General features: G+C 35.4%; 1 pseudogene; it reads right to left on the bottom strand.

The window, feature by feature from the left end:
• Positions 1–365: 365 nt before the first annotated feature.
• Positions 366–2,074, bottom strand: LOC141516539 (autophagy-related protein 13 pseudogene; annotated as a pseudogene).
• Positions 2,075–26,884: the final 24,810 nt, after the last annotated feature.

The raw sequence follows: 26,884 nt of genomic DNA, 5'->3' as shown, positions 1-26,884 counted from the left end.
GACTGCACCGGGCCAGAAAAGCTAATTGGGGACTGTGGTCAGCCCTTCCAGAGCAGAGAGCGGCCAGAGCCCGAGATCTCTTCTCCAGTGAGCCCTGCCCAACTGGCCGCTTCTTCTTTTGTTCCTGGGTTTCCTGAGGGATGGATGGAAGGGTAGGGTGTCCTCGGCTCTATGGAGATGGAGCTGCAATACCAAGGGGAAAGGCCGCCCAGTTCAAGGTAGAGGGTCCCTAATTCTACGGGCAGAACTGGCTGGCAATGTGCAGAGAAGATGAGGTCTGGATCCAGCAGCTGGCCCATCGGTGGGGGGGGGGGGGGTTGAGATCAACTGGTCTGCTCCAGATTTGGGGGCAGAAGACCCTTGGGAGAAAGGACACTGAGAAACAGATCCCTGTGAGAGCTGGGGAAGCTCCCACTTTCACCAGCATAGGGCAGGTTACAACCTAGAACTTGTGGGACCCCTGGGTTTGATTGGGGAGAAGAGCCAAAAGGCAGGAATGGGGGAGTCCCTTCCTTCTGTTTTCTACCCCCTGGACCTGGATTGAAGCTGACTAAATAAGAGATGAGAGAGGTGGAATGGTCTCTGTCCTCAGGGGTGTCCAGGAAAGGGGCCGGTGCTGCTGCTGCTGGGGAATGGGGAGACAACTCTACTGTAGGGTCTCCACAAAGGCATCAAACTCTTTGACGTTCTTCTCATGCACGGCCAGTTTTTCTGGGAGCGAGTCCAGGTCTTCTGCCATGGACTGAGCCCCGATGTCAATGGAGAGGCTGCGCAGCTGAGGGGGATTCTGAAACTCCCGTAGAAGGTCCCTAAATCCATGGGCAGAATGTCATCTTTGGAGAAGGCCGGCTTAAAGTCAACCATGACGAAGTCATCCTGTGCATTTCCGCTGCTGCCCCCACTGAACCCATAGGAGCGTAAGCTGCCTTGGAGAGGAGACTCCGTGTTTGGGGAGTCCGGAGGAGTCACCATGGGATCATCCTCCTCGAGCTCAGAGTTCTTGGGAGCAAACATGGCGAAGGGGATGTCCAAATTGGTCACTGTTACCTGATCCATCGAGTTATTGACACTTTCCGAAACAAGATGGGCTCCAGGACATCATGGGGGGAGCCCCGGCCTTCGCTTCTGTTGGATACAGTTTGAGTGTCTTCGCTGCTGGAAGGAGTGACAATGATGGGCACCATCAGAAGGGGTGCAGGTTGTCATCTTCTCGTGGTCAGCCTGGGTGCCGTGGGCAGGCTGGCTGGGAGCAGGGGGCACCCCGCCTTCCTTCCCTGGAACCATTCACTGGGATGAGGGGGGAGGTTGAGAAGGAGGTGGTGCACACTTCCTGAGAGTCCTCCACAGATGGGTACGCTGCCCCAGCATCCTCCCCAGTTGTCCTGTAGTTGCAGGGGTGCATGGGCGAGGAGCTGGGGTAGGGGCGGTCCACAAAGTGATCAATGACAATCCCCATGATAGGTGGGGTCCTCGCAAACTGCCTGATGGGCATGAAGGCCAGGGTAATTCTGTAGGCACAGGACAGTGTAATGGTGCCCACTGGGGTGCCTACTGTGCCAACCCGGACTGTCTGAAAACCTTCTCCTAAGCTGTTCAACTGGACTTCTCCAAAGTAGATCCTGCAGGGTATGACATATTCCCGGCCCTGTTTGCTGGTATCACTCTAGTGATGGCAAGCAGAGATTTCAGCAGTAAGGACAGTCTATTGTACACAGTGTAGGAAACTTTAATTTCCATGTCGCACTTTTCATTCATTTCAAGACACCATATTTTTAGTTCCATGGAATCTCCCTCCGAAGTTTTGAGGGAGATGTCCACACACATCCACGGCCCCACAGCAGGCAGCTGCCCTGCCAATGCTTTCTTGGCCTCATGGGTGACCTCAGGGATATCTTTGATGGCCAACTTGAACCAGTCTGATCCTATTGGGGAAGATGAGGAGCAAGTAGAAATCTTCTCTCCCAAACGTGCCTGGACTATCACTTGGACGGTCTTCAAGGCAAAAAAATTGATGAACTTGTCCAGGTCCTTCCTGTCCTGGGAACTGAGATCAGTGTCCATTGCCTACACAAATCTGCGGCGCACGGGGCTCGCATTTCGGGGCCCGGGGAGCCTCCTCCGGCCTCGCGCTGGGCCCCGCCGCCTCCGGCTCCGCCTTCGGGCCCGGCCCGGTCAAACGCAGCTCCGGCTCCGGAGCCAGCCCCGCGGCCTCCCGGCTCCAGGCGCCGTCATCATCGCTGCTACCAATGAAGTCTTAATGAAGATCGAAGCCATGGTGTTTTTCACTTCTTTTATCATTTTCATGGATTTTTTTTTGGTCTATGTTTCCTTTGTTTCCTTTCACAATATGATTGATATGATAATATAATTTGCATGATTTGCATATATATATACATATATATATATATATATATATATATATATATATATATATATATATATATACTATGTTGAATACTGTCTCAGGAAAGGGGAATGGAGGAAAAAAGGAAAGGAGGGAGAGAGTTTGGAAATCACATTTAAAACGTATTAAATGATTTTATATGTAATTGCAAAAGATGAAATATAATTTTAAAAAAGAAAACAATAAATCCAGATCATCCTCTGAACTCATTCTACAATCCAGAAAAACTGAAGTATCACAGAGATACTATTGTTAATAAATATGACTGTCTTCATTTGTTCACTCTTCTTAGAATTCTAACTTTTCAAACACTGACATAGCTCTCTAAAAAGGACAAAATATCCACTGTTCTTAAGCCGACAATAATGATTCTGCGAATGTAAATCATAGTACCCACAATACTTTCTTCTTTACAACCACTCTACAATGATACACTAAAGAGTCTCAAATCAAACAGTCATCAAGTTACAAGCATTTCTCTAGTACTTGGAATGTTTTAGATTTTGGTAGGTGCTGGGAAAAATACAGAGATCAGAAAGTTTCTGTGTTGGAGTAGTAGGCATTCTACAGGAGATAGAAAATGTCTCTATGTTAAGTATGTGCAAATATATTCCAAATAACTATAGAATAATAAGAATGTAGTAGTGAGGGATCAAGATGGATTTCTCTGAAGAATCAGCACTTAAGCTGAACTTTCATGGAAATTGGAAATTCTAATAAATTGAGGTGAGGAGAGATATTATTGAAATCATGGGGTATAGTTAGAATAAAGGCAAATCTTCAAGAACAGAGCTGTATAGGATGATGTTTCATTTGAAATTCTCACTTCCTCCTTTGATCATGACAGTCAAAAGGAAAGAAGTGCCCATGAAACAGCTATATCTGTCTAACCCTGGCAGAAGCAGGAATTATACATTGGCAATATAAATCATTTCTGCTCCTGGATCACTTGGAATCTAGACTGGCATATTTTCATAGGACATTCCTCATGGTTTGACCTTAGATTAAACTGGACTTGAGTCATCTGTGGTTCACATAGAAGTCTATGGTTGATGGTGATAGATTGCTCAGAAGGAAAGTAACAAATGACTTTCAATATTAATTTGGTATTTAAAAATAGCAAAATTTTCAAAACAAATCCAAAAATGTTTTAAAATCAGTAGATGAAAGATATCAGTTATCAATTGTTTTACTTTTTCTTATTTATAATCTATTAGTGCAGAAGTTTACTTCAAGTAATGTAATTTCTTAACTATATTTTGATATTATTGGTTTCCTTTGCACTCTTGAGTATTTTTATTTTGTTTTGCATTTAAAAACATTACTCTCAAGATGGGTCCATAGTTGTGTTTTTTTTCAGACTGTCAAAAGCATTCATCATATATACATGCATACACACATTAAAAGCTCCTTCTGTAGAGTTTGTTTTTTCTTTGTAGTCTACCCATAAGAGACAGAGAAAAGGATAGAGATTGCCTAATTATACAGCATCCTCCAAAGAGAATATTTTGAAATTCTTTATTATGAATCACTGACATGGCAAATAGTCTTGCAAACAATGAAATCAAGGCTCTTATGATAATGTAACCAACTACCTATTGTATAAGATAAACAAAAGTAGACATATTACATAGTCAAGGAATCTGATAAATTATTGTCCAAGAAGTATCCCTCCAAATTCACCAATTAAACTGTAGTTGGACGTGGGCTGAGTATCAGGGAAGGAAATGGAAGCTAGGCTGTCAGAACAAAAAAAATGCATTTTAATAAAAATTTCTCAAAAGAATAAGATAGTTTCATTCGAGCATCTGTGAGGTTTAAAAATATAAGTTCCAAAAAAGAATAACATTTAAAAATTTTTAATAGTACATTGGAAAGTTACTACAAAGCATCTCATTATAGTATAAAATAATAGAACTGTTATAAAGATGAGTAAAGAGTCCTAGAAATAGAACCATAAAGGGTAGGTTTGGCTCACACATAAAAGCTATGGGATAGCAATAGATAGCTTGACATTGGGTCAATTAAGAGAAAGCACATAGGTTGGACTGCCTATTGGTCATCCTTTCCTCCTTTAACATGACTGACCCATATATTTCCCTTATTACTTTCTGTAATCAGTTGTCACACACATCTCTCTTAACCAGACAGAGATCCAATGTGGGGAATAACTGTAGGGGTCATCTTCTCCAAAGTCCTTATTTTGCATTTAAGCAAATTGAGACCCAGAGAGGCTAAGCAATTTGCTCAAGGTCACACAGAGAACAAGTAGCAGAGTTGGGATTGGAGCTCAAGTCCTGTACCTCCAAACTGAGTACCTTTTCCCTTACACTTGGCTATATTTTGGTTATTTTGTAACCTATATTCCCAGTACTCTTTGGGTAACTCATAACCATGATACTTTAAGGATTATGGTTTATGACTTATAGGCATACAGTGTCAACAGAACAATAGATATTACTGGGAGAAAAATCAGCTTGTAAGGACAAAAAAAGATCCAAATAAATACAAAATGCTTTTGTCCTAAACATGTATGCTTCCTATCCCTTTAAAAATAACAATTCACAACACTATTTTTCAATGGGCCCAAAATCTTCTTTTAGCTAAAATAACTAAATTTTATTTACCAAAAATAATAATTATGACAATTCATACAGATACAGGTAAATGAAGAGAGATGCTATACTTGAAGAATTATCAGAATTATCAGTTTAATATCATTTCATATATATATATATATATATATATATATATATATATATATATATATATATATATATTTATATGGAAGCAACATTTAAGATTCTGTCTCCAAGAATGGTGGTTGATATAACTACATAGGAATGAGATTCAGATTTTCCAGGTTTTCCACTTAAATCTATGATAATCATGTTGTGGTGTCTTTTCTGAGGATGAGTGGGGAAGGGAACCACTACTTTTCTATATCTAGGACTAACTTTGGGAAATCATTGTTTGATAACCAATGTTGCAAACACTCCCTCAAGAAAACCTTTACAATTTCACTCCATAATTCCATTTTTCTAGTCTTCACAAATTTAACTCTACCTCTCATTCACATACCTTTTCACTGAATATACACAGTTACTACAATGCACCACCACTTCACTTCTGTTTCATGGACTCTTTAAGTTTCTTAGAGAATCCAGTTCAAGAAACTATCTTCTGCATCAATCCTTTCAATATTTAACCTCACAGATGGACAGGGTAATGGAAGAATAATTAAATGATGAAGAAAAATGAGCTGGATGACTTTTAGATAAATATTACATTTCTACAGATCTAAGATTCCATAATAACAAAAATCCATCTTTTTAAAAAAAAATATTTTAACTGTTTTGCTGCATGACATATCAAACATCACTGACTCCTTAAGAGTAAGAACTCATTTGCTTTGGTCTTTATAACTACAATACCTATCAGAATCAACAACAAGGTCTGTTCTGTGTCTTTGTATACACATACTTGAATATGTATCTAAGCAGAAATGGGAATACACACACACACATATATATATACATATAATCATATTTATTCAAATTAACCAAAATATATGAATATATGCTATATATATGATTAAAGAATAAAATATCTCATTTTCCTTCACACTTGACATTGATCATTTAAATTCAAAATCTTTCTTAAGATTCCAAAATTCTAAAATATTATACTTATCAATCTCCATGTCACTTTTTCCCATAACTTTGTTTTCCCAATAAGTCACTTAGTCAAATCACATTCCATAAATGCATCTCAAAACATCTCTTCTACTTGTACTAATCACTGACAAGTATATCATAGTTCTCTAAATGTATATAGCATTGACAATGTGACTTTTTCCATCAAGTCTTGAAAATTGTTCAGAATGACATGGGAATGACTACCAAGTTCATGCAATTGAGTTTCAAAGACATAGATGAGAGAAGATATTAAGAGAAAAGTGAAAGTCATATTTTTATCCTTTTTTGTAAATAGTACTTTATTTTTTGCAATTATATGTAAAGATAGTTTTCAACATTCATTTCCAATGATTTATTTTCACATTACACAATAATCTGGTTGTGAAAGTAAACATAACCCCTCCCCCCAAAAAAAAGAGGTTGAAAAAGCAAAAGAGAAATAAAATGAGAGGAAAACGAAATGTATACTTTAGTCTGTGTTCAGGTACCTTTGGCTCTGTCTCTGGAATGGATTGCATTTTTTAACAAAAGAGAAGTTGCTTTGATTTTTTCCCCAAAATTGCCTTTGTTAACTATATTTCCCTCCATTCTATTCCTCTCCAATCCTATTTATTCTATTTTCTCTCTTCTATCACTTTGTCCCTCCTTAGAAGTGTGTTGTATCTGACTAGCCTATCCCAAGATCGTCCCTCTCTTCTATCACCCACACCACCCTCACCTTGTCCCCTTTTTCCCAACCCTTTCCTCTCCTTTTTTCCTCTAGGGTAAGAAAGATTTCTATACCCTACTGAGTGTGGATGTTATTTCCTCTCTGAACCATTTCTAATGAGAATGAAGGCTCCCATTCCCCCTCACCCTCCCTGCTTCCACTCCACTGAAAAAGGCTTTTCCTTGACTCTTTTATGGAAAATATCTTAGCTCATTCTTCCTGTCCTTTCCCTTTCTACCAGAAAATTCTTTTTCACCCATTGACTCTATAATATATTATATTTTCATATTCATCTCTTTTCTGTGCCTTGTCTTTATATAGTACTTCAAACTATTCTTATAAATCAGAAGGTTCATATGAGTTATCATTATCTTCTAACCATGCAGGAATACACACATTTCAACATCACTGAGTTCCTCATAATTAGTCCTTCTTATCCACCCCCTCTATGCTTCACCTGAGTCCTGCATTTGACGATCAAACTTTGTGTTCAGCTCTGGTAATTTCAGCATGAAAGTCTGAAAATCCCTTCCTTCACTAAATGTTCATCTTTTCCCCAGAAAGAAGATGCTTAGTTTTGCTGAGTAGTTGATTCTCAGTTGTAGTCCAAGCTCCTTTGCCTTCTAGAATATCATATTCCAAGCCCTACAAGTCTTTAATATACAAGCTGCTAAATCCTGGGTAATCCCAAACATGGTAATTAAATTATTTCTTTCTGGCAGCTTGTAGTATTTTCTCTTTGACTTGAGGGTTTTGGAATTTGGCCATAATATTCCTGGGTGGTATTTTTTAGGGATCTCTTTCAGGAGGTGATCAGTGGATTCTCTCAATTTTTCTTTTACCCTCTGCTTCTAGGATATCTGGGCAATTTTGCTGTTTTATTACTTTAAAAAATTAAGTCAAGGCTCTTTTCCTGCTCATGGCTGTCAGGAAGCCTGATAATTTTTGAATTACCTCTTCTGGATCCATGTCAGTTTTTTCCAATGATATGGTTCACATTTTCTTCTAGTTTTTCAGTCTTTTGGTTTTGTGCTATTATTTCTTGATTTCTCACAAAGTCATCAGCTTTCTTTAGCTCCATTCTACATTTGAAGGAATTATTTTCCACAGGGAGCTTTTTTACTCCTTTTCCAACTGGTCAATTCTACTTTTTTAAGGTATCCATCTTCCAATTGACCTTTTAGACTGCTATTTCCATTTGATTTAAACTAGATTTTAAGATATTATTTTCTTAAGTATTTTTTTGTATCTCATTCACCAAGTTGATTTTCATGATTTTCCTACATCACTCTCATTTCTCTTCCCTATTTTCCTGCTTTAAAGTGTTTTTTGAGTTCTTCTATGACCTGAGACAAACTTCTATTTTTATCAGAGACTTTGGATACAGAAGCTTCCATTTTGTCATCTTCTGAGTCTGTATTTTGATCCTCCCTGGGACCAAAGAAATGTTCTGTGATCAGATTCTTATTTTTTCTGTTGTTTGTTCATGTCTTCATCCTATGACTGATTTCCCTCACTTCCAGAGTTTTAGGGGGTTTGGGGACATCCCCTGCTGCCAAGGGACCTCAATTCCTCCAAGGTCTTATGAGAAGCTATGACTGCTCTCCTACCCTGTACTCTGGTCTGTATATGACCACAAGCACTCCCTACCCTGAAACTGTGAGGAGGGCTACTACAGTATTATAGGGGGCCCAGACTGAGAGCTTCAACTGAGTATGGATAAAGCAGCAGAGTTTTTACCCAGGAATAGCAGTGAGAGACCTCTGCAGTCTCTCCCTATCCCCTTATTGTTCATGGGCTGAGTGCTTTGAAAATAATTCTGGGTGATTTTTCCATTTATCTGGGTAGGGGCTGGCAGTGCTGGCCTGGGCTCACTCTGGTGTGGCAGAGTTCTCCCATAGACCCTCCATGCTTTTCCTGGGGATCCCCAGTTCAAGAGGTCTGGAAGCAGCTCCTGTTGACTCTTTCCAAAGGTCTTGATGTTATAGAACTTTCTTATAGATCTATCAAGTTGTCTTGGGCTGGAAAATTGTTTTACTCTGTCTTTTTCTGGGTTATGCCACTCAAGAATTTTGGTTCAAGTCATAATTTTATGGCATTTGGAGTTTTCTGGGGAAGAGCTTCCCGTAGTTCCTGTCTTCATGTTGCCATCTTTGCTCTACCCCCTCCCAAATTTTTTTCCCTTTTGCTAATTTTATAGAAGGAGAAGAAAGAGGAGGAAGAGGAAGAAGAAGAAAAAGAGAGAGAAAAGAAAAAATGGTGGGAGAAAGCAAAAACGAAGGGAGAGAGGAAGGAAAAGAAATAAAGCCACTAATCTGATTAAGCATATTTATGACAATGATTTATGACTGAAAATAAGTTTGACATATTTGTGTGTGGGGGGGAACTTCCTGCACTATAGTCAATCCTGTGTAAGAGAAAGTAAATTAGAGGTAATTTTATTTGTTTGTTTCATTATTTTTTGTCTGTGTTTCTAAAGGATTGAACATTTATCTTCCTTAATTTTCATATGAACTTGTGAAAAGAAGTATTCCCTCACAAGTGGACGATAGGAGAAGAAATATAAAGTTGAGACTCTAAAGTAAGTAATTATTATTTAATATCTAACAAAATCAATTCCTTTGTCAGAAACTAGAACAAAACATTTGGGAAAATATGACTTTTTAATGCTCTTTTCAAGTTACATTTAATAAGCAATTTGGAATTAAAGAGAAGCAAGAAATGGAATTTCCAATTAATAATAATATTTGTATAATGTTTTTCAAAACCTTCCCATAGTTATTTCCATTTATCCTGGTAAGGATTTAAAATCATTCAAAAATATTTATATGATTTAGCTATTTATAATTATTATATTCCAGCAGACTGTATTTAAACATTAAATCACATAAATATTTAGTCATAAAATGTGTTTTCCAAGTAATTTTGTTTCACCTTAGTCTGCGTTATCCCCCAAATTAATCCTCCCTAATGATCACACTTATTGGATATTAGGTATATTTATGATGTAAGGAAGGAGGCAGAGCAGTTCTCATTCAAAAACTTGTAACATGTATCATCTATTATAATTCATAGAATTCTAGTGTCAAAGGAAATTTTGACATCTAGTTCAATACCCTAAATTAAATTCAATAAACAGTTATTAAGACTTTTTTGTAACACATGGAGACACTTTATCATAGTAGAGAGTATATTAGACTTGGAGTTAGAACTAACAGTTCAAATACCACCTCGTATTCACTTTGAGCATGTGAACTGAGTAAGTAATCTTATTTCTCTGAGACTACATTTCTTTATCTATAAAGTGAGTTTAGACTTCTTTATTTCTGTATTTCTAAAGCATTGAACATTTATCTGCCTTAATTTGCATATGAATATTATGAAAAGAAGTATTCCCTCACAAGTGGATGACAGGAAAAGAGATATAAATTTGAGGTTTAAAACTAGATGTCTAAATCTATAACCCTATGATCCTATAATCATATTGTCTACTACATGCACCACACTATTCTATGAAATGAAAGGAATATTAGTTTCTATTAATGTACATTGTACTCGGGAAAATATGTTGAAATAGGAGATTTGAGTTACTTTTTGCTCCCCATTACCACTCTTAAGCTTCCTTACTAAAACAATCACAAAGTAGCATCTCTTCTTTAAGTTCACTTGCTAAAACCACTAGAGAATAGTATCTCTTCCTTGAAGTTCAATCAATCCTTGAAGGTCACATATATTTTCCAATCATAAATGTCTTAGCTATTGACAATAGACCTCTAGTGAACTCTTTTCTTTCCTCAGTGATCCCAATGTTTAATGCAGAGGCTCTCTCTTTTCCTCCATGCCTATTCTCCAACTAGATGTTTTCTACAAAAATATTAATTCTCCCTTAAAGACAGTTGACTCACAATTCCTCAACTTGATCAATTCCCATGAACTACTCTTCAACTCAACTTCAACCAAATGCAACTAGTCTTACCCTTTTCATCATCCAGAAATGCCCCATTTTCATGTTTATTTAGTTGAAAATTCCCTTATCTTTCACCCTCTTCTGTCATTCTACCTCTTCAAGTGCCCTGCTACTTCAAACCTTACTCTTCCTTTTTACTATGATCTCTAATCCTTTTATAATTAAGCCTTGCCTGGGAAACAGTACCTTCACTGACTGCAATCTCTTCCCATTTCCATCTTGACCCCTTGGGGAATCAGTTCAATGCCACATTGTATTATTACTTTGAATTTCTTATTGCCTTATCCCATCATCATTCTTTCTCTGGCAAGTCTCAACTTTGATTGAACCCACCTTCCTCTAACTTTACTTCTACTCATATAATGACAAATAAGCAAGAGAAACTTAGACCGTATCTATTATAAAATTATTTTGAATAATCTTATTTTTGGCACCCAATCTGTCTTCCACAGTCAAGTGAAGACCAATGACTAGACAAAAGTTAAAATGATTGATTGTGACTTAGGATGCAGTGGGTGAGCTTGGCTTCTTCATTGTCTAACTAACTTTAAGCCCTCCACAGCAAACTTCTTCAGTCATCTTTATGGTTATTGGAAACAATTGTTTTCATCTACCCATTCTGACAGATGAAGTCTCCATATACTTGGAGTGGATATTGCCCTAACTCACTGACAAAGTTGAGGCATTGTTTAACTCATCTGCCATGATGATTTTACCAGGGTATTAACATTTCATGTGCTACAACATTCTTGGAGTCATAGGTGAGAATTTGGTGGAGGTAGACAGCAAATTGCTATGAATCACTCCTATTGTTTTTGAAAACTCACAAATGGGTCAGTATATTCCATTATATTCATTCAGTCAAGAAAGAATAAACAGGATGAGACATTGAAAGAGATGAATCAAGTGTTCATAAATGTGTCAGTGAGGTGGGACATTGGGAGAAAGTTATCTTTCTCCCACCTAAGGACTTCAATACTTTTTACCTTTACCCTGCCCAAGGCAGAGAGAGATCCACTTTCTGTGTTGGAAAATTTTGCAAGAAGTCTAATTTCTTATCTATCACACAGTAACTAGATAGGAAACAGCTGTTGAAATTTTACATTTTCTTTATTGACTACAGGGCTTCTATATTTCACTCTATTAGCCACTTCTATGAGCAAAATCATTACCCTGTTCCCACCTGGGATTGGCATCAGAAAATGTCTGCTGTTCATCCTTCAGGAATTGGGTCCCCTTTGACCAATCTTTCTGTTATACAAGCAACAATGAAATACCTTGTTGTTAAATGGGTCAAAATAAATCTGCTTTATAGTAAAATCTCTTCTTCCTGAAGTAGAAAGAAATTAAGAGGAAAGCATAATATATCCCTGAAGATTCTGGGAATCTCATCTTTTCATCATAGTGTTTACTTGTCTTTTTTTTTCCCCTGAAGTTCAGTTTAAATGAATGGTGGAGAAAGAAAGACAGATTCATGAAAAATGTGAGCAGAAGCAACATTCTCATAGAGCTGTAAGAGTCTAGAAAGTTAGAGAGAGAGAGAGAGAGAGAGAGAGAGAGAGAATGTGTTCCAGCAGCACAGGAAGTATGACCCCATTAGGACAATGGTAAAATGTCTGACATTTCAAAGAATTATAGATGTCACTGAATAGGAAAGAAATTAGATCACTGAATTGAAATATCAAGCCAAGCTCCCCTGAAAACTGCTCCAGGGCATTTGGGTAAGACTATTTTGTCCATATTTTTTTTAAAGTTTGATCCTGACTTTTGGTTTCATTTGTGTGGAGGATAATTATCATGTAAAATTTTTTATACCATGTAATTCATTAACCCTGAGTAGCTAGAGTCCTCAAATATTAGCTTCAGTGCTAAAAGAAACTTTAGTAGTCTTTGTTTATCCACCCAGTTTTACAGTTTTGGAAATTGAAACCCAAAAGCTATGACTTGTGCAATGTCACATGGTGGACAACTGAGATTTGAAAATAGATTTCTGTGCACACTTCACTTTACTTCCCAACACCTATCCACCTCTTCACTGACTGATGCCCTTAACGCCACTCTTCATTGGGTGATGCACTTACCAATCTGCCCCACACCTCTTCATTTCCTCAGTAATCATTTATTCAGAAGATATTATATGACAGACACTGTGTTGACTACTGGGTATGACCTGAAGGACTTTAGATCAGGGTTGCAATTACTACTATGTCATTCTTGCCTAAGACCTCTGTGAATATCCCTTTATTTTTTTCCACAATAAAATATCCCTTCTTGATTACCATTACTATAGCTATGTTATCTTCCAGTATCAGAGTATATACATTCCTTGAGGGCATGAGTTATTTGTGTTTTGATTTTATATCTTCAGAAATTAGTATTATGTTTGACATATAATCAACTTTTTAAGAGCTTGAGTTTTTTGCTTATTTGTATAAAAATTAATTCTTCAATTTATCTCATTAATCAGTCAATCATATGACATCACATTTGTTCTTAGATAATTATATTTCATACTGAAAGGTTAGACTTTCCCAGGGTCATGTGTCAGAATCAAACCTTGAACCTAGACTTTCCTGACCACCTTGATCAAAGCTATTTCTTTTTTTTTAATTTTTTCCAAATACATGTTATGAATTTTTCAACATTCATCCATGTGCATATGTATATTTTTAAGTTACATAATTTCCTTCCACCCTCCCTTCCCCCTCCCCTAAGGAATTGAACAATCAGGTTATTATTGGGCATATTTATTTGTGTTTAACTAATGCTTAACAAATGTTAACGATTTTTGGTATGAGGAATTAGGATTAAGGTAAAGAAATATATGAGATATTTTTTAAAAAATGAATGTACTGTTCCTCAGATTCTGAAGGGTTTTTATGGTTTGTTTATTTAGTTTAGTTAATTTAGTTTAGTTTAATTTATTTAGTTTAGTTTAATTTTTCTTCCCCTGAATGGGAAAATCATTGTCCATAGCCAGTCTAAAAGGGTTGTCCCAGTTCTCTGAACTGCTAAAAGGAGCTGGTTCCATCAAGGTTACTCATCTCACAATATTTTTGTTGATGTATACATTGTTTTCTTGGTTCTATTCCCTTTTCTCAGCATCAGACCCCCAAAGACATTCCATGCTTCTCTAGAGTCTGCTTATTTATGGTTTCTTATAAAATAATAATATTTCATAGTATTTATGTTCCATAACTTGTTTAAAATTTCCCAATTGATGGGCTTCCCCTCAATTTGCAATTCTTTTCCACTACTAAAAGAGTTGTTGTGAATATTTTGAAATGTGTGAATTTTCCCATTTTCATGATTTCTTTTGTATATTGGCCTAGAATTTGAATTGCTGGGTCAAAGAAAATGAAAACTTTTGTTGCTCTTTTGGCCATAGTTCCATATTGCTCTCTAGAATGGTTGAATCCATTCACAACTCCACCAGCAATGCATTTTTGTCCCAATCCTCCTATAACCTCTTCGACATTGATCATTTTCCCTTTTTCTCGTCTTAGCCAGTCTGATAGGTGTGGAGTGATACTTCAGAGTTATCTTAATTTTCATTTATCTAATCAATAATTATTTAGAGGATTTTTTCATAGCTTTTCTTTTTTTAAAATTATAATTCATATCTTTTGACCATGTATCAATTGGGGAGTGACATGTAATCTTATAAATTTGATATAATTCTCTATATATTTTAAAAATGAGACTTTTATCAGAATTCTTAATTTTGAAGATTGTTTCCCAACTTTCTGCTTTCCTTCTCATTTTAGCAGCATCGATTTTATTAGTGCAAAGACTTTTTAATTTAAATGTCAAAATCATTTATTTTGTAATTTATAATGTACACTATTTCTTACTTGGTCATAAATGTGTCCCCTTTCTACACACCTGATAGAGTATTTCTTGATCTATTAATTTATATCTAAATCCTGTACCCATGTTGAACTTATTTTGTTATCAGGTGTGACATGTGGGTTTATGCCTAGTTTTTGCCATACTATTATCCAGCTTTCCCAACATATTTTGTAAAATAATGAGTTCTTATCACAGAAGCTGATGTCTTTGGATTTTTCAGAGTAGTTTGCTGTAGTCATTTACTGAACCTCTCCTAATCCACTGATCCATTACTCTATTTCTTAACCAGTACCAGGTAGTTTTGATGATTGCCACAAAGCTCTCTGAAAGTATTCTAAAACATTATCTGTCTCCTTTTGTTTGGAAAGGCAACAAAGGAACACAGACAATTTGTGTTTTCATGCTGATTTCTATGAGTTTATATTAATAGTTGAATACAAAGTGTGATTCAAGTGATAGCAGTAATCTGGAGAGATATTCTATTTTATCAGAGATTTGAACAGATATCCTAAGATACAGTTCCGAGAGTTCAAGTGAAAATGTCTTTTTGCTCAAGACATTTATTTTTTCCATATGGAGAGGAGGAGAGGAAACTATATTCATCTTCCCCAACATTTTTGACAAAAACCCACTTCATTTCAATCACAAAAATAAAATCTTTCCTAATTTCTTGCCATGATTTGAAACAAATCCTGTTGAGCATAAGGTATAGTTATACTGGAAAAGGACCAAGGTATTTGAAAACAATAGACATTCTGAATCATGTAGTTTGAGAATTTGAGGGGCCCTGAGCTGTAAAATTTACTTAAAATAAGTGATAACTAAATTTTATGTAGCCCAGTTGTTTTAAGTTTGTTATCTCATTTGATCATCACAACAATTTTTTCAAGTTGTTCCTTTTATTATCTCCATTTTGCAGATGGAAAAAAAACTAAGACTCAATTAGATTAAGGTAGTTGCCCAACATGTACATAAAAGATTTCTAGCTACAATATACTTGATTCAACCATTCAGTATTTTTCTTGAAGACTTTCATTGAAATGGGAGTTGTCTCCCCTTTCAAAAACTTTGTAGCATACACTATTGTCAAGTTTTAGTTGTTTTTATATACCACCTTATCCCAAGAATACATTCCCCCCATTTAAATTTATCACAAATTTACAATCAATTTGCTACCAGTTTACCTCTGTTTTTTTTTTTAGGTTTTTGCAAGGCAAATGTGGTTAAGTGGCTTGCCCAAGGCCACACAGCTAGGTAATTATTAAGTATCTGAGACTGGATTTGAACCCAGGTACTCCTGACTCCAAGGCCTATCCACTACACCACCTAGCCGCCCCTTACCTCTGTTTTTCCTTCTTTGTCAAGCAGACCAAGTTTAATCTCATTTCCAAGAGACAGTCCTTCCAAAATTTGAATACAATTACTATGATCCTCCTTCTCACCTCACCCTCCTAATCTTTACTTTTCTATGATTAACATCACAATTCTTTCAATTATGGCTCCTCTTGGTTCCTTTATCAATGTGGATGTCCTTCAGCTCATCAATGTTCTTCCTAAAATGAATGAGCTACTACTCCTTTATTAATGACTTGAGAATGTGTTCTTATTCTGGAGTCCAAAATATAACTATATTAAAATGCATTTGATTTTTCATTTGCTTAAATATTCTGTTTAATGAATTTCAAATATTATTCTAGGAAACCCAGACTTCAAAAGTGGTTCATGATCTCCCTTAAGGTTCAGAACTCCTGATTTTGATGATTTTAGGGGTTGGTTCTCTCTACCCACAAGAACTTTCAAAGCAGAGGAATTGTAGGTGACTTTAAAGGGAAAGTAAATGTTAATAATTTTAATTTATGAATGCAACCTTGGTCCTGACCTATGAAAGGGCCTCTAGGGAAAACATTCAGCGGAAGATTGATATAATTGAATAAACAACTCTTCACTAAAGTTAAGATATAATGACCACCCACTTTTCTCCCATTGTTTTCTTCAGATTTCCCCTTAATTGGGATAAATCATTAGATAAGTAGTCATAACATGGATTTCTGCATCATATCCTATTATACCCCCCCCCACACACACCTGGGAATTGATTGATTTTAATGTCCTTGATTGCCAGTATGCAAATCAGACCAACTTCCCATTTGAGAAACTGAAACTTCATTTAAGATTTGTCATTATTCATTCCATGGTTATCACAGACTTCTTTCAGTTTTCAATTAGTAAGTGCTGCCTTTCAAATGTCAAGGGCTAATGTCAGAAGGTCTCAGAACCAGAACATTCAAGATTGTTTTCATCTTGGATGGAAAGGTGCCATTTAAACTGTGGCAAACTCATCCCTAGAGTGTTGCATAGATTTCATGTGTTCATGGAATTTTTGTACTTACAAAGAACTTGCAGATCATTTAATCACAATCTCCCTCTGCATGTGAGGAAACTGAGGGCCATAGAGATGGAGGCAGATGGAAAACCAGGAACAGGTGCATCTGGGGCAAATTGGGAAATGAGGGGGAAGGAGGGAAGGTCATGAGGATTAAGAAAGGGATTAATAGATAGTATACTATACATACTACTGTACAACTGACCAAGGGAAGACAAAATAAGGTCTGAGTGGTAGTAATCATGGTGGAGAGAACATAAACTAATTTAATGCTTTCACTGTACTCTGGGGCAAAACCCCATTCACTCCACTAATTTTCAAGTTCAAACAGGTAATTAATCCCCTATAAATAAGGATTAGATCCTAGTAGTCATAACAACCAATCTAGAACTTTTTTTGATAAAACACACACACACACACACACACAAACACACACACTGACACGCACACAGAAAATTAGGGATGTACATAAATTTTATTCACCCCAGAGGAAAAAAAAAAACAAAAGAAAACAAAAACAGACATTAGAGTCTTCAGATGGTCAATGAGGCCTTAATTGTGCAATATCAAAAGCTGATGCGTGTCTATTGAAGATGAGCTCCATGTTTATCCTCAATCTTCTCCAGTAGTGAATGAAATATTAACATCAGTGGCTGAAGGAAGTAGAATACCCTTTCCATCATGTTGATATTCTCCACTTCTGTTGATTCATAATTATATCAAATGGGAAATACTAGGTGAAATGATATCTCTCATTGACAGGAATGCCAACATATATTTCACAATGTTGTTGATGTCTTGACTCTAAATACAAAAACTATAGACAGATGAATAATTTGCTTATTTTTTCATTTTTATAGCCTCAGTTTTGAAATTACCTCAGTGTCATAGTGAAACCACCAAATAAGAGGGTAAAGTACACAGTGTATATTGAGGCTGTGAACTACATAGGGGCTGGGAGTGATGATTAACAATCCAGAAATTTGCTGGGGTGGGAAAACCTGCACATTTCCACAAGGAGGAAAATTTAGTGGTTTCAGGTTGCATTGTTTTGGGGCATTTTTCCTTCCCATATTCAAGTATTATCTGCTAATGAAAGAGAGCAAGATATCAAAAATAGGAACACACACACACACACACACACACACACATATATATATATATATATATATATATATATATATGCATACATGTGTGTATATATGGGTATATGATTAAGTGGCATGCCTATCATCATCATAATAAAATGTAGAAGTCAGTACTTGAATATGCCTCTCTTTCAAGAGAAATATTCTATGCACAACACAATACTATCTTTTGACATATATCTAATGCAGTATCTTTTGTCCTAAAGATGACATATAAATTCTTATAATATCAAACTATATATTTTTAGTAATTAACCCTTGCTTTTTTTCCCTATGACTTCAAAAACTTTACTTGAAATGGTAGACTAATCTCTGCTGTGATTTGAAGGATTTTGCATACTCAAAGTTAGAAAGGAAAAAACTGGTGATATTTTGAGAGAGAAAAGAGATATTAATAGAGGAAGCTGGGTTCAAATATTGGATTGGATAGTGAATAGCTATGTTCAAATGCTGTCTCTGGCAGTTATTATCTGTGTGACCTTGGAAAGATTATTTCAGTTCTCTGGGTCTATTCCTCCATCTCTAAGATTAAGTGGTGGGCCCAGATGACCTCTAAGCTTCTGACTGTTAGACTATGATTCTAATGACAATACAATTCAGTAACTGTATGTTTCCTGATGAATTGTGAGGAAAAATAATAACAAATAAGATGTATTCTGTATATTTGGAGGAGAGTAAAAACTGGAACCATATTTTGAGTCAAAATACAGTTGTTTCTTTTTAGCTGAAATTTTAAAAAGTACTTCGTAATTCCAATCATTAATTTTTATTGAACTGAAATGGGATAAAAAGAAAAAAATGTCTAAAGGTAAAACTTGTTTGATCACCACACATGCATGTTTGTGTGTGTATACCTGGATTAGTGGTGACCATCTATTTGTACACATGTATTCATTTAAGTATATATATATTATGAGTGTTTGTATGGTGTATAAATACATGTGCATTACATGCATGTGTGTCCATATACAACATGAGTGTTATGAGCACACAATGCACATGTTTATTTATACAAACATACATGTTTGTATGATATCATATATCTATGTATTCATGTCTATGCACATATGTGTGTGCGTGCATGTAACTTTTATTCATCAAGCATTTGCTATTTTCAGAATACCACAGTAGATACTGAATTTAAGCAAAGCAAAAAAAAAAGACCAAACAATTCCAAATAAAACACAAAAGACCCATTCTATGATTACTTTGACTAATACTCTGGCACAATTGTAAGAATAATGGCTCAGATTTATAGCTTTTTTTACAAAGTGCTGTATAGTTCCAAGACATCATTGCTGAAAGAATGTTCCAGTTGAGACTGTCAAATCAAGGATAGAATGCTAAAGCTATATAAAAATGACATTGCCTGTTCTCATTTTTCTTAACAAAAGTCTTTATATCAATTCATGTTAAGGCAAACTTCCTTGTTTAACTGAAAGTCTATTAATTTAGGGGCAGGGTAATGGCAGGGATATTCCTGGGTTCTCCCCAAAAATCACTCCAAATAGCTTTACATAATGATTATAACCAAATTCTCTCCACCCTGGATTCAGAGCCCTATATTAACAAAGAATTAAAATCAAGTCTAAGACTGGGAAAATTTGCATGGAACAGAAGGAAAAAATATTCTACAGACTGTTGCTTTGGTCATCAGGAAAATCAAAATACAAACTCAGAAGACAACAAAGTCAAAGCTTCCAAGAAAAATATCATTTGGTCATAGACCAAGGAAAAACTCAAAAAAATGTTAAAATTCAAATAAAAGAAGTAGAGGGAAAATTGGGAAGACAAAAGAATGCTGTGCCTAAAAACCTGAATCAGCCATTTGGTGAAGGAATACAAACTGGATCAAATGGAAAAAAAAAAGCCTAAGAGAAGAAGCCCTTAAATAACAGGAAAGTGATATATACAAAAGTTCATTGAAGAAAATATTTCCTTAAAATATAGAATTGAGAAAAAGGAAGTTGTTGACTTTTGTGAAAAGTTAAAAAAAACCAATCAAACAAAACCAAAAGAATAAAAATTAGAAGACAATCTGAAATACTTCATTGAAGAAATAACTGAACTGGAAGATAGATTCAGAAGAAATAATTTAAAAAATATTGGATTAACTGAAAGCCAGAATTAATTAAAAAAAGAACCTAGATGTCATTTTCCCAGAAATTATGAAAGAAAACTATCCTGTTAATCTAGAACAAGAGTCTAAAGAAAAATCTGAAAAAATTCACCAATCACCTCGTGAAAGAGATCCCAAAATGAGCCAAATTTCTGAATTCCCAGGTCAAGGAGAAAATATTGCAAGAAGCAAGAATGAAATAATTCAATTATCACTGAGCACACACTGAAGATTTAGCAGTTCTACCTAAGAGATCCTAAGGCTTGAAATTTGATATTCTAGATGGTAAAAAAAAGTTTGGTTTACACCTGAGAGCCAACTATCAAGCAAAACTGAGCAAGCTTTTTCAGGGGAAAATACGGACTTTCGAACTTTCCTAAGGAAAAGACTAGAGCTGTACAGAAAATTTAATCTTCAAATATTTGACATGCATGTAGGATAAAAAAGTAAATAAGAAATTCAAACCATAAGAGATTAATGACATGGAACTGTTTATATTCCTGCATGTGAAGATAATACTGATAAACCATTTGAACTTTCAGATATATAGTTAGAAGAAGCATATATAGACAGAGCAAAGGTTGAATATGAAGGGATAATATATTACATATATATGTATATGTAATATACTTAAAAATGGACTTAATGAGTGAGGAAGAAACATACTTAGGAGAAAGGGAAAGGGGGAGGTAGAATGGGGAAAACTATTTCAAATAAAAGAGCCAAGAAAAAGTTTTTGCAATGAGTGGAAGAGGGGAAAGGTGAGAGGGAGTGAGAGAGTCTTACACTCATAGGAACTGGCTCAGAGAGGTAATAACATGCATACTCAATTGGTTATAGAAATCTACCTTACCTTGTAGAAAAGTAGGAAGTGAAGGGGCAGTAAGGTAGAAATTTATGAAAGGAGGTAATACCAATCAAAATGCTTTTGAGGATGGAAAGAATAAAAGGAGAGAGAGTATAGAATGAAATGGGGTGGGAGAATAGGAGGGAGGGAAATAAAGACAGAAATAATAAGTATGGGGAAATTATTGAAACATATTTCTGATAAAGACCTCATTTCTTAGAGAACTGAGTGAAGTTTTTGAAAAATAAGTCATTCCCAAATTGATAAATGATCAAAAGTTTAGAACAGTTTTCAGATGACTATCTATGACCTTATTAAAAATGTGCTAACTCACTATTGTTTGGAGAAATGCAAATTAGACAAGTTCTGGCATACTACCTTATTCCTATTGGATTGACTAATAATACACAAAGGGAAAATGAGAAAATGGGATGTTAGGAAAATGAGACATTAAAACACTGTTGGAGGAATTAAGAAATGATTCATCCATTCTGTACAGCAATTTGCAACTATGCCCAAAGGACTATAAAGTCTTGTATATGACTACTTGCTTTATATTCCAGAAGAGATGAAAAACTGGAAGAAAAGGACTTTTAAGTACAATAATATTTATTATAACTCTTTTCTAGTGGTAAAAAATTGGAAATGGAAGAGATACCCATCATTTTGGGAAAGGTATGTGATTGTGATGGAATGCTATTCTGCTATAAAAAATTATGGGGGAAGGGTTAGATGACACAGTGCATAGAACACTGACCCTGGAGTCAGGAGGATCTGAGTTCAAATCCAGCCTCAGACAGTTAATACTTACTTAGCTGTATGACATTGGACAAGTCACTTAAACCCATTGCTTGCCAAGAAAAAAATGATGGGCAGGATGCTCTCAATAAAACCTGGAAAAAGTCACATGAACCGATGCAATGGTAAAAACATGTATAGAATACAAAGTATTAGCAATGTTGTAGGATGATCAGCTATGAGAGACTTAGCAATGCTGTGACACAAGACAATTCAGAAGGATTATGATAAAGAATATTATCCATCCCTAGAAATAGAGCTGATGGTATCTGAATACAGATTGATAATATACTTTTATTTATTTTCTTTTGGGGGGGTTCCCTTTTTGCGGGGGGTTCTTTCATCATATGAATATTATGGAAAAGTTTTGCAGGTCTGCAACATTTTTAACCTATGTCAAATAACTTTCTCAGTGAGGGTTGGGGAGTGGGTAGAAGGGAAAGATTTCAGAAATCAAAGTTTTGAAAATGAATATTAAATCTCATTTAAACATGTAATTGGGGCAAAATAAAATCAAATGATAAAGGAAATTCTATTAATGAAGCAGTTGCTTTTGATAATAGATAAAAGAATATTAATAATAAAAATTAATGGTAATATCACTTAACTCTTTAAAGTTTTCAAAATATTCACACGGTGTCACTTATCTAGTAAGCAACTGAGACTTGATTTGATCACAGATATTTATGAGTCTAGGATTACTACTCTATTATTGCCAAACTCAAATAGAAATAGAGGGCACAAAACTATATTTAAGATTCCCTTTAGATATTGATTTAAAAAACACATGTATACTTATTTTCTAAATTAATATGACATTGTATTAAAATCTTACATAAGCTATATCTAAATCTAGTTCAGTTACACAGTAGAATGTTGCAGATCACTGTGGTCTGTGGGCCACGAGGTTAAGACCCATAGTACTCCCCTAACTACTCAGGTCCAGGGAAAACAAAACAAAAACAAACAAATAAATGAAAACTACTTGAACTTGGTTAGGGTCCAAGATGACAATCCTTTAAAGATGAATAACTCCTTTTGTCACAATAGATATGAATGCAAACACTGCAAGATCAATTTTAACATGGTGAAACCAAGGCAAAGAAAAATTAAATTAAGACTCAGAGTCTATTTTTGGTTACCCAGGGAATGAGTGACAGAGGTAAATTTGAACCAAGACATACCTTCTCCATACTAACTGAAAATTACATAATTATACTCACCTGATGTTTTAACCTGAAATTATTGAATTAATGTTAAATATGTAAAATATTTCCCTACATGAAAATCTATTTTTTTCCAATCTTAAATTTTATTGTTTGAAGCATTTGGGATGTACCGGTATTGAGTTCTTCTTCTCATGTGGAATCGATGATGTTCTTCTGAGGGTGTGTCTGAGGGTCCTTCCATATGCAGGATTCTGAGAATTGCTGAGCTTGGAAAATTTAAAACTCAAGAGGCCAACCTAATAAAGAACTTCTCGATTCTTGCATAGGATGGACTCCAGAAAACAGGAATACATAATATGACAATGGAGATTCAATGAAGTCTTTTCCACCTTGGTAAAACCAGACACAATTTGTTTGCCTCTGAAACATGGAAGGAGGATTTAACCTCACCTCCATTCTAGGAAGAGGCATCACTGTAGAAATTTAGCAGAATGTTTTCATTGTGAGAATAATTGCAAGCCTATTTCTAAGGAAACTAGTTCAAACAACATGCTTTTCTGCAGAAGGTGATGGGCTCAGCTCTAAGCCATGAGAAGCCCTTAATGGAGAATTTCCAAACAGACTTATCCTGAGTTAGCTTTCAGACCCAATTCACTGAAACCTAAATGCCATTACATGTAAGTAAAATTAAAATCAATATCCCCTTACATCAAAAAGCTATCAGCATGATGCACCTGCAGCTTTTCCTTCAAAGAAGATATTTATTGTATGGATCCCATGTTAGTTTAATAGTATTTTATTACCCTGAGTTATTTGAAATTGGATATTTTACCTGATTCGCAAGAGACTCAAACAGGTGTATATGGGAAAATTCAATTTGTCATTCAAATATTATTTTTAGGCTTGAGGTTGAAGGTTTTTCTGGAAAGGGAGAGGGTATTGCTAGAGATGGAGTCATTTAAAGAAACAGGTTTTCTTTGTTCAGAAATCTCAGGCTAATGTGGTTTTGGCACCGTGGGTTTAGGGAAAAGGAATTATAAAACAACAAATGCCTAAGCTTAGCTGAGAGATTCTGATGTGAAATGCAGTAGCAGTAATCTTCCATTTATGAAGCAGTTTATTAAGAAAATACCTTAAGAAGAATATGAATTTTTAAAAGGACAATAAATAGGAAAAGAATTGTGGAAAGGGTAGGCACAGGAGAGAGTATAGGATAGACAGTAAATGGAAACTACATCATTTAAGTGTGTGTGTGTGTTCTATTTTGCAAGGCAAATGGAGTTAAGTAGCTTGCCCAATGCCACACAGCTAGGCAATTATTAAGTGTGTGAGGTCAGATTTGAACTCAGGTCCTCCTGACACCAGGGCTGGTGCTCTTTCCACTGCACCACCTAGCTGCCCCTTCAACATATATTATTGAATGCTCAGCTAATAATATTAAACTACATAGCCTGTGATGTCTCCTTCAGTTCTCAAATTTGGGTGATTCTAAGAATCTGATTCTAACAATAGCAATATCTAATAATTACATATCATTTTAAGGTTTGCAAAGACAGATTAAATGAATTGTCCACCTAGCAAATATTTTAAACAACATTTGAATTCAGGTCTTTCTGTCTTCAAGAGAAACACTTTTTTGTACACATTGAACTCAGTGTCAGGACACTGTCAGGGATCAGATTTGAATTCAGGTTTTCATTATTCTATAGTCAGCTTCTGTTCTATCAATCGGGTCATGGTTAAAACTCCATGCAGGAAAAATTTCTGAACAGAGGGAGCAACTGATTTGTCTAAGAATCATAAGTACAGTTGTCTGATACCAATATTAAATGACCAAACTTGCATCATACATCTAAAACATATTCAAAGTGGAATATATTTCTAGATCTTTTTGATTCTAAGACCTAAACTTTAGATACCAATTATGCTGTCATGTACATATAAATAATGCACTTCAATTTTATTCAATTCAATAAAAATTAAGTGTCTACTATGTGCCAATGACTATATTAGGTAAATGAAGAGGGAAAAGTTTCTACAAATAATCTATTCAAAGATTACAGTGAGTACAATGATCAATATTCTCCAAGGGTAATTTTAGAGGGAGAGAAGGCCATTATCTGAGTTCATCTTGGTAGTCTTTTATAAGAAGTGTAACTTGATTCAAGTTTTGAAGGAACTAAGGATTTTGAGAAGTTGAGATCAGGAGAGAGTGCATTCCAGGGAGGGTGTATTCACAGAGGTGGTTGAAGAATGAGCATTGAATTAAAGAACAAACAATCCCATGTAAATTAAATGTAGAAAGAAAATAATATGAAATGAGTATAGATAAGTTTTCTCTGGAGAGAGGGGGGGAAGTTGAGCATTGGAATATAAGAACTTTGAGGATAGATTTTTTTTATTTTTTTCATACCATATCATCAAAGCTTAGCACCAGGTTGCATGGTAATTAAGTCATTAAGTAAATGCTTGATGATTGATTATTTAAATTCTTTGAAATCATACTGAATATAAGATCTGAGAATTTTTTTTATTACCTGAATAGGGAAGGGACCATAATTTTTTTTTGTTTATTCTGATAATTTCAACTTGCAGAAATGGAAAATGAAAAATGCCAAAGGGGCTATATACAAATAGCACCAAAATTACTTCTATGAAGAAATATAACATACTCACTAGAGGAACTCCTACATATTAGTACACAAGAGAGACTAAGAACTCAAAGCAACAAGGACTAGTAAAAAGTGATTGCTTTGATGAGATGTCCCACTGTGGATTTTTCAGAATGACTCATGATTAAACAGCTTGCAGTGGATTTGAGGACGAGTTTGGCAAAAGTGAATTAATGATTGCACAACCCAAATACGAAGGACACATATGAGCTCAAATGAAGCAAATATTTTCACTGTTGATGAAGCCAGCATGACAGTCTTTTTAGAGAAATGGATGCTCAGCTGGTGAAAGAATGGAAGGACAAAAAAAATGAAGTAAAGAAAGAACAGAAGGAAGGAAGAACATGAGTTGTTGAGTTTTATGTGGTTTTTCTGTCACTGTGCTGAAGAGGCAATCCCAGAGCAATTCATTTTGCTTTCAGAGGCAAATGTATTCACTGATGAAAGTTTAAGTCTTTGCCAACTCTGTTTAACTGGTTATCTCTGTACTTGATAATACTATTTTTTTCTTTCTGACATCATATTTAAGTAATAGAATATTTATCAAACACCTATTATAATTAACCTAAATAACAAGCTGTTCTAGGAATAAGAGGATCATAAATTTTAGGGAAAAATGGATACTGGATTCATTAATGTTTGATAATTCATTTAACAGATGAGAAAACTAAGGCATGAGGAAAATAAGTGACCAAACCGAAGAGACCCAGATTATATGGGCATGAGATGGAATATGATGCCAAGTCTTAATGATTTCAGGTTCAATGATTTCTCTAATATTTTGTATTGCCTTAGCTGCTATTTACTTTTTTAGGACCTTCGTGTGACCTGAGGCAAATTCTGGCTTTTCTCTGGGTATTACTTTTCTCAACTGTAAAAAAAGGACACAAACTAGATGATCTATGATGTATCTTCCACCTCTTGAACCTATTTCCCTAAACCCATTTCTGTGAAGTAAAATATTGGGGAAGATGTCATTAAATCAAACCATGAATTCTTAAAATTTTTGTTCTTCTACATACTCTTTTGGCAGTGTAGTGAAGCTGTTGACCCCATTTTCAGAATAACATTTTTAATGCATAAACGAAATTACATAAGAATTCAAAGGGAACTAATTA

The sequence above is a fragment of the Macrotis lagotis genome, chromosome 3, assembly GCF_037893015.1.
Source record: "Macrotis lagotis isolate mMagLag1 chromosome 3, bilby.v1.9.chrom.fasta, whole genome shotgun sequence".
NCBI classification, from domain to species: domain Eukaryota; kingdom Metazoa; phylum Chordata; class Mammalia; order Peramelemorphia; family Peramelidae; genus Macrotis; species Macrotis lagotis.
This window is presented reverse-complemented; position numbering and strand designations above follow the sequence as displayed.